We start from the raw sequence: 13542 nt of genomic DNA, 5'->3' as shown, positions 1-13542 counted from the left end.
CTTAGGAAACTTTTCATTCCAACTCTAAATACAGACGATAATATTGAAGTAACTTACTTCTTTCCCAATATTGTGAAATGTAATAGGTGAAAGAATTTGGGATGACGTACACTTGTTTCCATATGTATTCATATGTATGAAAAGATGCAGGTTGACCTTGTATTTATTCCAAAATAGGGTGAGGATAGAGTTTGTCATTAATTTCAATTGATCATCTGGATACATTTGATGGTAATGAACATAAAGTTACATTGAATATGAAATCTGCACAGATGTTCATATGATTGGTAGAGTGAAGACCTCAGAGAGAGGACTGTGTTCTCCCAAGGACTCTACCAGTATCGCTTTTCTAGTCTGAGTCCCAGAGCTACGGTCTCCATTTAGCCCTCTCCACCTTTACATACAAGTGCACCTCCCAGTCACATGCAAACACCAGTCCCATGAAACCACAGCGTGCTTGTACTTAAATTTGTATTCCTTCACACCCAAGAGAGCATTTTCTGGGTGTCATGAATCTTATCCACATGAACATGAATTGGGTGTGAGTTTTCCTCTTTCTGGTGGCAACTCTGGGAGGTAAATGCTTCAGGGATTCACACATGAAGTCTGCGGATGCAGTATCTGAGCACACAACTCACTGTGTTTCTCTTTATCCCCAGGTGACCTAGCCAAGGAGCAGCTACAAGAGTCAGGCCCTGGACAGGTGAAGCCATCACAGACCCTGCCTCTCACCTGTGCCGGCTCTGGATTCTCTTTAACAAGCTATATTGTGCACTGGATCCGCCAGGCTCCAGGAAAGTGACTGGAGTGGTTTGGTCCAATATGCATTGGTGGGAGCACAAGATATAATGCAGCTCTCTCATACCGGGTCAGTATCACCTGGGACACCTCCAAATGCAACTTTTATTTAAAATTGAGCTCTTTGGATCCTGAGGACACCGCCATGTATTACTGTGCTAGAGACACAGTGATGGGAAGTCAGTGTGAGCCCAGACACAAACCTCCCGGCAACAGGCCATGATTTTGGCAGATGCAAAAGAGAGAGAGAAGTCAGTGATGTTTTCCTCTCAGAAGCTGTGCTTTCCCCACCTTGTCAGCACCTCTCTAGGGACCACCAAGCACAGACTCTAGGGAGCCTTCATGTATCTGAACCTGGCTTCTGTTCATTGGAGTGGGCTTTGTCTGTATTTTACCATCTATCCAAAGATAGAATTCTCAGAAATACTAGTGTGTATTGATCACATCTCCATTTACCATTTAGGGCATAAACCACTGCTGTTTTTTGCAAAAGTTAGAAATATTCCAAGAAAGCAAACTCACTGCCATCGAGTTGATGACAATTTGATGATGCCCCTGTAGGTTTCCAGGATTGCAACTGTTGTGGGAGTAGAAAGCCCCATCTTTCTTCCTTGAGAGGCTGAGGGTTTCAAACTGTGGACATACACATCTCAGCACAACACATAACCAGTACGCCACCAGCCTCATTATAAAAACATGAATGCAACAAAATATTCTCTTGTGAGCCCCAAATTTTCTCCAAGCCATCAGATGGGTGTCCAAAGTTTTCATTCCAGTGAATGCTGACAAATGTATGCTTATGTAATAATTTTAACTTACAATGACCTTGATAATATTGTTGATATTGTTAGGTACCCTTGAGTTGGCTTCAACTCCCAGAGATCCTATGTACAAGGATGAACTGCTGCCCTGAAGTGCACTCTCCTCAGTCATTCCCGTTTGGACTCATCATTGCAGCCTTTGTGACAATCCACCTCCTTGAAAGTCTCTCTTTTTCAATGGCATTCCAATTTAGCAAACACAAGACCATTCTCTGGGTTCTGGTTCTGCATGATGCCATACCCAAATAAGTGAGATAAAGTCTTACTTGAATGCTTCCAAGAACCATTCCAGATGTGTTAATTCTGAAAGAGACCCACTTGTCCGGCAGGCAGCCCGTGGTATATTTAATATTATTCTCTAACACCATAACTCAAATGCATCAATTCTTCTTTGGTATTTCTCTTTTTTTCTTCTTCTTTGCATGCAGGTTGGATATTTTTTATTATTTTATTTTTATCAGTTTATTGGGGGCTCATATGGCTCTTATCACAATCCATCTATCCATTGTGTTGAGCATATTTGTACTTATGTTGTCATCATCATTTTAAAAACATTTTCTTCCTACTTGAGCCCTTGGTATCAGCTCCTCATTAAAAAAAATTCTTATTTGGCCTTTATTAGAGTCACTCTTAGGTATCACCACTACGGCAGCTGTTTCTGGCATTACAGATAGAGACCAGGGTTGCTACTAAAATCACACAATGTATAGGAAAGCATCCTACAATAAGTACTCAAGGAGCAATAAAATAGCAGTAGTGCCAGCATTGAAGAAATCTATATAATGTCTTAACACCAGTCAACATGAAGAGAAATGTTCATCAGCAGAAAGTAAAGGTCATGATGTATGTAAGTTATACTTAGAGGAACCTGGATCACAAAACCATGTGGCACAATGATTAAGTAATCAACTTTTAGGCAACAGGTTGGCAGTTCCACTCATTTGGATAAAGATCTGATAACTTTCTCCCATCAGTACTAAAGAAAAGAAAATCCTCTTCAGATAGTTCTCTTTCATGCAGGCTCTCTGAGTCTATGAGTCTCTGCGCCCAAACAACCTTGGATGCTTAAAGTTCTTTAAATATGTGGACAAGACAATGGCTACCAATAATTAGCCAAAGTACAGTGAACGTCAACATAAGAGCACTTATAAAGACATTGTATTGTGTTACATATTTCCCTTTGCTAGACGTGCTTCTCTGCATAAAGCATGTACCTTTCCCCCAGCACTGTTATTCAAACCAGGAAGAATGTTGTGTGTTCTGTTATATTTTCTTTTTGATGGTGCAAAGTGCCAGAGTCAGTTCCAAATTCTAAGTGATTCAATGTACAACAGAAGGAAATAATGCCTAGTTCAACATCACAATAACAATGAATATTTTTGAGGTCATTATTACAGCCAATGTGTCAAACCATCTCATGATGTGCCTGTTCTTCACTGATCCCCTACTTTATCATGGTTGATGTTTTCCTCAAGGGACTGGTATCAAGAGTCTCCCCATCCTTGATTCTAAGCAACTCTCTGGCTGTCCACCTTTCAAAACAGATCTGTTTGTTTTATTGCCAGCCCGCCCCACAGTATTTTCCTCAGGCCATCATTTTTTCCATGGCCTTCTTTTTTTATAGTCCAGAGTTCATATGCATATACTAATAATGAAAATATTATGACTTGGCTTTTGAAAGTGACATTTTTGAAACCCTGTACTGTGGGCCTGTCGGTACAGAGATGTAAAGGGCTATGGTGGTGCTGTGGGATAAAATTTGCTCACCACAAATAAGGTCAGGGATTCAAATCAGCCAACGGTTCCTCCTGAGTAAGATGACATTGTCTATTCCTGTACATAATTATACTCAGCAAAAGCCTAATAAGCAGTTCTCATCAGTCTTCTAGGGTTCCTATGAGCCAGAGTACATTTGCTTTTGAAAGAAGAGATTGTTCATTTTTTAGCTCAATTGCTTGGTTTTCTGATTTTCCCTCAGTCAGAAGAATGTCTGGTGTGTTCCTAGCTCTCAGACCTCACAAAGAAAAATTAATTCATCAAACAAGACTGCTACACTGGAACTCTGATTTTGTAATTTCAAATGTTGGAATCTGGGGAGCCAGCTAATTCAATGTATGCTTGTGGGTCACATCACTCCTATCTCTGTCATCCAACTTGATTCAAGAATCAGCTCTGGAGATACTTTCTTGTGGAGCTGTGGTGCCTGTGCATTTGCACATTGTTCATAGTCCCCACCTCTTTTAACAGTCAGGAACACTCATAGGCAAATACCTGTTGTGGTTTCTTACTGAATAAGACCACCACCATCAATGCCCTGCAACCAGGGTATTCCAGAGCCTTCTGAGTCGGGGAGCCTTTGATAGAGAAATGTCTGCCTCCTTTCTCTTCCTCCTCCTGATGGTGCTGGGTCTCCCATCAGGTCACTGGCAGGGAGATGCAGTGGATCACAGCACATTCAAAGACATATGGGGCCTTTAATACTTGTTTCTGAAGACTCCAGGGGCCCTGTCCCACATGCAGCTACAGGAGTCAGGTGATCAGATGGTTAAGCTTCTCAGACCCTCACTCTCACCTCTACCATCGCTAGGGAGTCTATCTCCAACACCAGTGCTACTTGGGACTGGATCAGACAGAGCCCTAGGACAAGCCTTAAGTGGATGGGAAGGACCTTCTCTGAATCAGAGTGGTTTAGCAAATACACATCATTTCTCAGAGACCATCTAGTCACATCCATGAATCAGTTCTTCCTGCAGCTGAGCTCTTTTACCACTGACAAGCACTTTGCAAGGAGATAAGGAGAGGGAAAGTCAATGTGAGGCCCCACACAACCCACCATGCAGGAGAGCTGGGGGCTGAACTAAGAGAGCTCTTATACAGCAGGGGTAGCACAGGCCCAGGAACCAGAAGCAGGTGGGTGTGTGAGCGCAGATGAGATCTTCTGCTGTGTCTTGGGTTCGCTTTGTTCCCACTGCTTAGGAGCAGATTGAGAGGAAACTCCAGTAGAAACTGCCCGAGGAGAGTATGGGGGTGGGGGTAGTTTTGACATTGTATGCTGACTTTTTCTTTTCTTTTTAACCTGATGAGTAATTTCTTTTAAAATTTGGTAAGTAGTCGCCATGTTCTTAAACATAGACCCTGGGATCTTCTTCAGGATTACATTAAAGTTATAGATTGTTTAGAGTGTTTTACTTTTACAAAGTTAAGACTTCCTCTTCGTGAACATGACCCGTTATTCTAATTATGGGTGTGTCTTTTGGTATCTTGGAAAAATGTTTTCTTATCATTTTCATTATATAAGACTTTTGTTTCTCTGCTTGGGCTTACTCCAATTTACTTTATATTTTAAGTGGTTATTGTAAATTGTATTATTTTCTGATTTTCTTTTCAGAGCTTTCTCTAATGGTACGTGGGAATCAAACTGATTATCTGTGTTCCCCTTATAACCTGTGAAATTTCTTAACCTTCAAAACCGGTTTCAATAATTTTCTTCTAGAGCTTTTGGGTTTTCTATGTTTAGAGTGACATCCTCAGCAATTATAGAGAGTTTTATTTCTTTATTACCATTTTGGATGCATTCACCTATCATTTGTTGATTTATAGTTATAGTTAAATTTGAAGCATGATATGAAATAAGATTTATATTTAATGGTATCCTTATCTGGTTCCAATTTGACAGGGAAATGCTTGTGCTTCCTCTCCATGGAGTGCAATATTTGCAACTGGCATTGTATGTTGCTGTTTTAAGTCCTATCAAATCAGTTTGGATTCATAGCAACACTAGAGAAAACAGAATGAAACAGAATCATCCTTACAATTGTCATGTATGAGGCCCTTTTTGCAGTTACTGTGCCAACTATGTTCTTAAAGTTCATCCTTTTAAAAATGACCTTATGCTTTATCAAGCATGATGTCTTTTTCCAAGTTCTGATTTCCTTGACACATGTTCAAAGTACTTGAGATGAAGTAATACTATGCTCACTTCTTTCTATTAAGCATCACAAGTGTACATCATCCAATATACGCTTGTTCCTCTGACAGTCCACCACACCATCAAATTATTCACCAGTATCATGATTCAAATACATTGTTTCATCTTCGATCTTTCTCATTCATTGTCCAACTTTGACATGCATATGAGACCACTGAAATTTCATAGCTTTGGCCAGGTGTATTTTAGTCCTCAAAGAGACATTCTTGCTCTTAAATCTTTAAAGAGGTCTTGTGCTGCAGATTCACTGAAATGCATCATTTGATTGACGGCGGCTTCCTGAACACTGATTGTAAATCTAAGCAAGATGAACTCCATCACAGCTTCGATCTTATCTCCACTTATCATATTTTCAATTGGTCCCATAGTGAGAAGTTTCATTTTCTTTGCATTGATTTGTAATGTAGAGTGAAGGCAGCAATTTCTGAACTTCATCTGTAAGTTTTCAAGTCATGCTATATTGGAACATGTAGTTTTATTTCACCTGCATATCACAGATTATTAGCTGGATTTACTACATCCTGATGTTGTGTTTTCCATTTAGTACAGCTTCTTGAGTTATTTGTTCTGTTTAGCATGGTGCACAGAGAAACGGCTGACATTTCCAGCAATTCTGTATTTCTGTGATGCACAATGAATACCCATGGAAGAAACAAACAACAAATCACACCATGGACTGCATTGAGCAGAGATATGAAAAATGACTTTATGAAAGTACCTAAAATGCTTTCCAGAAAATATGGCCATTCTATAACCACCCATTCCAAGAAAATATCTCCAAATGAAACAATGCCAATCTAATACACAATAATAGCACCAATGAATAATGTGTTACTATATTTGTATCTTTTCAACTTAAATGTCTCCTTCATTCAAGTACCATTTCATGCCCTTTGCCTATTTTGATTATCCAAACTCTGTACATGTTCCACTGTCATGACTGGTATTAAGTGAGATGACATGATAAAGAAATAGGAATTAACTCTCCAGGAAATATGCAGAGAAATGAGAAAACATAGTAGAATAAATGTTCACTAATAATTAGGGGTATTAATAAAATTAGAATTTCTTAACACTCTATGATTTCTGTGTCCATAGTTTCTCTGATCTTCAGCCTAAGGAGCTTGATTTCTCAATAGATAGAGGCAAACAAACCTCAAGAGAATGGAGGACATTAGACTTTCTCTTTTCAGTTTCTGAGAAAAGACTGGAGGTTTATCTGCCTTTTTCCTTTTTTCTTCTGGGATTTCTAACATGCAGATCACCCCTTCAATTTCCAGATTAAATTTCAAAACTTGGTGAAAAACATCACATTTGGGGAAGAGTTTTTTTTTTTAAGAACTACATAACTTGTCCCTAGTATAGATTTTCTTTTGGCTATTCTTTGGCTTTATAATTAATTTCTAGTAGTATCATGAAATTCTAAAAATGTGTAGGAATAAAAGAAGTGTGCATTAGTTACCATCATTGATTATCTTGGATGTCCTGTGACAGCTTCAGCATCATTATTTGGACCCAGGAGTGATGAATCCTTCACAGAGACTCATCACTTAAAATTTGCTGCCTCTGATAATTACGTATTTCTGGCGCTGGATCTACCAAAACCTGCAGAAGAGATTGGAGTCGTTGTTATCAATATGTTTTAGTAGAAGAAAACAATTACCCATCACAATTGAGTTGACTCTCAAGCTCAAAAAGCATGTCCACGAAGAAGTTCTCCCTGCAGCTGAGCTCAACGACCACTGAGGGCACCGCTGTCCATTACTCTGAGAGGAACTGTGAGAGGACTCAGTGCCATCCCATGCACAAGCTTCACTACAATAATGACATTGGCGTATAGGAACACGTAGGCTGCACACAGTACAGGAGCCAGGCTCCCAGGGCAATGGGAAAAAGCATGGGGGCAAGGAGCTCCTTGTTGGCATCTAGGGTTTCCTTTCCTACCAAATCATTTTCTCCAAGAATTCTCTCTTCCATAATGTTTATTACAAAACACATCAGTTTCAATATTCACTCATATGTGATATAAGTAAACACAATTAAATATATGTATGTGTGCATACATGAACTCTGGTGGTGTAGTGGTTAGTTGATAGGGTATGAGCTTAAAGCCCAGGGGTTCAAAACCACCAGCTGTTCCACAGGAGAAAAATGGTGTTTTCTGCTCCCATAAAGAGTTACAGTTTCAGAAACGCTCAAATCTACCCTTTCCTATAGGGTCGCAATGTGTCTGCATTGACTCAATGCAATGAGTGAGAGTGATAAATACATTAATAAATACAAATCCTGTTTGAATCATTAACATACATTTAATGGTTTTCGTATCTTGGATGGCTGTACTGAATGAAAATTAAAGTGCAATATTAAAAAGTGTGGGAAATCGCTAAGCCAGGCAGCGGAGGGAGGAAGCCCTAGCTTGAGCTAGCTAATAAACTCCTTGTTCCACTTTTGCATCTCAACTGGTTGTGATGATTATTGCGTGCACCCAAGGTAAGTTTGCCTTCCTTCCTCAAATCTCATATATGGGAGCTCGTCCAGGATTGGTAATAGACAGCCTGAGCCCTGCCAAGGACAAACTGACTGACCTTGGGATAGGAGGGTTTTTTTTTCCTCTAAAATTCTGTCCAGACACATGTATGGGTGGCGCTGTTAATTGGGACCAGAATACAACCAATGCGGAAGTGCCAGAGCTGTCACTGGTTGGGTTCAGGGTGGGAGACATCCTCCTGTTCCACTGGTAAGTTCCGGTTAGAGTCTGGACCTAATCATGATTCAGCACTTTTTTGCCGGAAGCCATGTGGATACCCCCACCATTCTTGAGATGATTTCCCCTTCACTGACTTGGCTTTTGCCCTACTTTGGGTCTCATTTCATCTCTTTTGTGAGATGGTGGAAGATTTTTTTTGGATTGTTGGTGCACATAGTATGTTGGAGCTGTGAGCATTGGCAGCTCTGGAGTGGTATGTTTTCTTGATGTGCATTGAACATTTAATTAAAATTCTCTTCATACACGAAAAAAAAAGTGTGGGATTTACTATTTCACGCTCCACTTGATCCTTAGCGCCTGCTCCATCCTGCTCTCTCCCCTTCGTTAGTCTTCGCTCCCCTCAAAGGAATTGCTGCTGCCGTAGTTGCCCAAAGAGAGTCGGAAACACCACAAGGCCATGGTCCTGCCTAAGAATAAAGGTAAAGGAGGTAAATATAGACGTAGAGGTAAGAATGAAAACGAGTCTGAAAAAAAGAGAACTGGCGTTCAAAGAAGATGGGCAAGAATATGCACAGGTCTTCAAAATGTTGGGAGATGGATGATTAGAAGCCATGTGGTTTGATGGTGTAAAGAGATGTGTCACATCAGGGGAAAATTGAGGGGAAAGGTTTGGCTAAATACCTTGGACATCACATTGGCCAGTCTACGAGACTATCAGGATAACAAAGTGGACATCATTTTAAAAGACAACGCAGATGAAGCTAGAAGTCTGAAGGCCTATGGCAAGCTTCCAGCGCATGTCAAAATCAATGAAACGGATACCTTTGGCTCTGGAGATAATGATGAAATCCAGTTTGACGACATAGGAGATGATGATGAGGACATTGATAATATCTAAGTAGAACCGCATGCTTTACATTCCATTAGAATGAGGATTGGCCTACAATTTTGTGCTCTCCCATTGTAGAAGATTGCAATTTCATCAGCATGAGTACTATTTATTCAGGCAGGTTGATTTGTTTTTAAGGGGTTGGTGTTTCCTTTAAAGCCGAGAATGTTGAAATATCTTAAGTAAAATCTTAGGCCCACTTTATTCTGTTGAAGTAATAAGAGTTTCTGGGTAAAAGACCAACCATAAAAGCTATTATTAAAAAAATATTTTAAAGCAATTTTGCCTTTCCCAGGTTGGTCACTTTACTTCCAGGAACTAGATATTCAAATTAATTCATTGTCCACTACTTATTATGGGTTTTGACAGGTCTATTGACTATACAAAGTCTTTCTGTCTGCTCCATTAGTCCCTGGAGATTTTGATACTGTTAGTCCCTGGAGATTTTGATACTGTTTAGTCCTATTAGTCCCTGGAGATTTTGATACTGTTTTAAGAGTGACAGAAGTCTGCATCTATAGTCAAAATAATTGGGTCTATTTTTTTTCATATTTGAATAGCATATGGCATTTTATACTGATTTTGATATCACATAGTTCGGTTTCTGATCTTGTGTTGTCAGCATTAAGACATGTGAAAAGGCATTTGCAAAATTCGCTTTTCAGAACTTCAGTTTTAGTGGCAATTTTTAATTTTTAAAGCTAGTAGTTACAGAAATTGAAAACTAGGTGGCACTAAATTATTTTAACATTGGAAATACTGAGTAATTTTGACTTTTTTTTAAAGTCGTGTGCATAGGAAAGTTCCCAAATGGATATGTTCTAATGAGATGCATGTATGTAGACTGTTTTTACAGAACAAAATCCTCATGCTAAATATATTGTTTTATTTTCAAAAGTTATAAATCATAAGCTATAATTTGGAGTATTTTATAAACAATTGAGTTATATATAAATGAAAATCTAATTTCATTAATTTATACAAATGAAGCCTTCTTCACACCATCCCTAAACTAGTGAAGGGGAATGGAATCATTGCAGCTTAAGGAATGGAAAAAGAAGTGTGCAATTTCTAAAAGGAAAAGCTACAGCTAAGGAACAAAATAAGTTGAAGAGTGTATTATGTACTTTCCATTAAGGATTATGTATTTGATTTTGTGTACATTTGTGGGGCGATTAAGTTTATCCTCTTTTCAAATGGTATTAACTGTGATAAAGTGAAGATCAAGGCTGGAATAGTTCAATCTCCCTGACCACATTTGAGTTTCATCCTACTTCTGAAGGAGCGATCCATAATGAATTGATTTCCAGAGAACTTTCCAATGTTGAGAAATAATTAAGGAGAATATAAAGGGGATAAACTTCCCTTCACATGGCTATAGGAAAACTAATGTATCATCCCTAATCCTTCTCTGCTATAATTCCCTTTTCTGAAAAATCTGAGGCCAGAATATGTGCTAAGAATCGAAAAATAGGAATCATATCTTCACACACACAAAAAAATTATGGGACTCAATGTAAGAGAACTTAGTTTGGACTTCATAGCAACAACCCTATGTAAATTATAGAAAAAAAATTATAAAATTAATTACCTCAGTTTCTATCTAATGAAACTAGAAAAAGTTGCAATATGCCATATCACAGATTAGTATGGAGAAAATAATAAATAAAGGAAGTCAAATAAATGAAATAGCAGGAACACAATAAATAAGCTAATTAAACAAAAACTATTTGAAAAGATGAAGTAAAGTGATAAATATCCAGTTTTCCTGATCATGACAAAAGGAAGAGGACTGGAATCTCCAAGATAAGAAAGCAGAGAGGAAACATCATTGTGCATGGTTTGTGGACATGTTTTATGAACAACTAGATGTCTGCTGTTTAAAAATATCACTGAAATGTGAAAATTCTTGGAACATAAGGAAACCAATAATGTTTCCAACAAGAAAGAGATAATAGAGCCATCCAGTATATGCACCTGCATCCACATCTTAAAGGGAACAAGTCAGAATGTACTGTTACCTCTCATGCCACAATGGGTATTGTGTATGTGATATAAAGTTCATAAACTTACAACTACTTAAAAAATATTGATAATATCTAACAACTAAAGCAATGCCTGATAAACAGATTAAGAGCTCTGTTGTCCTTTGAGAGTGCTTGTGTTTCTGAGTCTGAGGGAGAACTCTGGTCCATATTCTCGATTCCTCTGCTTCTAAATATCAGGGGACATGCAAATGCAGCTCTCTGCCTGCAGATAAATCAGCCACAGTCCCTGATGTGGGAGATCTCAGAGGACAGTCCCAGTCTCTGAGGTCTCTGCTATTTCCATTTGTGCTCAGGAGCTAGTCCACAGGATACAACATGCGTTTTTCACCAACCTTGGCTTTCACTGTGGCCATTTTACATAGTAATCATTGCAGACCATGTAAAATGGTCTGATTTGATATTATTGTAAGTATAATTGTGCATACATTAGTTTGTATGTGTGTGATCTAATCACGGTGCCTCTGTATTTGCAGGTGTCCAGTGTGAGGTGCAGCTGTTGGAGTCTGGGGGCGATCTAAGAAAGCCTGGGGGGTCTCTGAGACTCTCATGTGCTGCCTCTGGATTTACCTTCAGTAGCTATGGCATGAACTGGGTCCGCCAGGGGCCAGGGAAGGGCCTGCAGTGGGTTGCATGCATTACTACTGGTGGTGGTACATACTACACAGACTCAGTAAAGGGCCGATTCACCATCTCCAGAGAAAACGCCAAGAACACGCTGTATCTGCAGATGAACAGCCTGAAAGCTGAGGATACGGCCACGTATTACTGTGCAAGAGACACAGTGAGGGGAAGTCAGTGAGAGCCCAGACACAAACCTCCCCTGCAGGGAGGAAGCATGTCTCCAGGGGGAGCACAGGCCCCACAGAGCACAGGATCAGTCCCAGCAGCAGGTGCAGATGGTTTCAACTTGGGGATTCTGCCCCATCTCACTGTTCCCCAGGGAACCTCTCTCTTTTTATTTCGTGATTATATACCCACCCATGATATATCCTAATTCAAAAACGGTATTTTAAAAGTAGGAAACATTCTCACATGCAGAAAGAGCAGCTGTCCCTTATGGAGGGGGAAAGACCTTGACAGGCGCCCCCAGCGTCAGATATCTGCTAAAGCTCAAGAATTGATTTTACAATCAGATGCAGGGAAAACGCAGTCCCTAGCTAGTGCTAATTATGAAGTGTGCACTCATGTCTGAACGGTTAGTTTGAGCCCACCCATGGATGCCATAGGACACAGGACTTATGATCTGATTCTTGTTGCTGTTTGGTGTAATTGAATTGCTTCCAGCCCATAGCGATCCTGTGCACAACTGAACCAAATACTGCATGTGCTGCACCATCCTCACAATTGTTCCCATGGCCGAGCCCATTGATGAAGCCAGTGTGTCAATCAATCTCGTTAAGCGCCTTCTTCTTTTTCACCACCCCTCAACTTTATCAAACATGATGTCCTTCTCCAGGTCCTGGCTTGGGTCAGGAACACCTTATTCCTCAAAGCAACATCCTTGCTCTTCTGGTGCACAAGAGGCCTTCTGCACCAGATTTATACAATGAAATCTATGTTTTGATCTTTGACTATTGCTTCCATTAGCATTGATTATGGATCCAAGTAAGACAAAATCCATGACAACCTCAACCTTTTCTCCATTTAGTGTGATGTTCCTATTGGTCCCGTGGTGAACATTTTGGCCTTCCCTACAATGAGTTGTAATCTATACCCAAGGCTAAAATCCCTGGTCTTCATCAGCAAGCCCTTCAATCCCTCCTCACTTTCATTAAGAATGGTTGTCTCATCTGCATACCACAGGGTATTAATAAACCTTCATCCAATCTTGCTAGACTTATTCACACAAGTCAGCTACTCTGCTGATTTGCTCAGCATATAGAATAAACAACTATGGTGAGAGGATACAACCCTGATGCACACCTTTCTTGATTTTAAACTGTGAATATTCCCTTATTCAATTCATACAAATGCCTCTTGATTCATGTGAAATTTCCTCATGAGCATAATGAAGTGCTCTGGAGTTCACTTTCTTCTCAAGGTTATCCACAGTTTATCATGGTCAACACAGTTGAATGCCAGTCAATGAAGCATAAATAAATATCTTTCAGTTATTCTCAACTGTGAGCCAAGAACAACCTGGTTTCAGCAATGATATCCCTTGTTCCACATCCATTTCTGAATCTGGCATTAACTTCTGGAAGTTCCGTGTCCAAGTACTGCTTCAAACCGTGTTGGTTGATCTTAAGCAAAATTTTACTTGTGTGTGGTATCAATGATATCATTCTATG

General features: G+C 39.6%; 1 pseudogene; it reads left to right on the top strand.

Moving 5' to 3' along the window:
• Positions 1-8771: 8771 nt before the first annotated feature.
• LOC142442266 (eukaryotic translation initiation factor 1A, X-chromosomal-like) lies at positions 8772-9212 on the top strand (annotated as a pseudogene).
• Positions 9213-13542: the final 4330 nt, after the last annotated feature.

The sequence above is a fragment of the Tenrec ecaudatus genome, chromosome 3 (genome assembly GCF_050624435.1).
Source record: "Tenrec ecaudatus isolate mTenEca1 chromosome 3, mTenEca1.hap1, whole genome shotgun sequence".
Taxonomy (NCBI): Eukaryota; Metazoa; Chordata; class Mammalia; order Afrosoricida; family Tenrecidae; genus Tenrec; species Tenrec ecaudatus.
The sequence above is the reverse complement of the archived record's forward strand: the minus strand, read 5'-3'. Positions and strand labels throughout refer to the sequence as shown.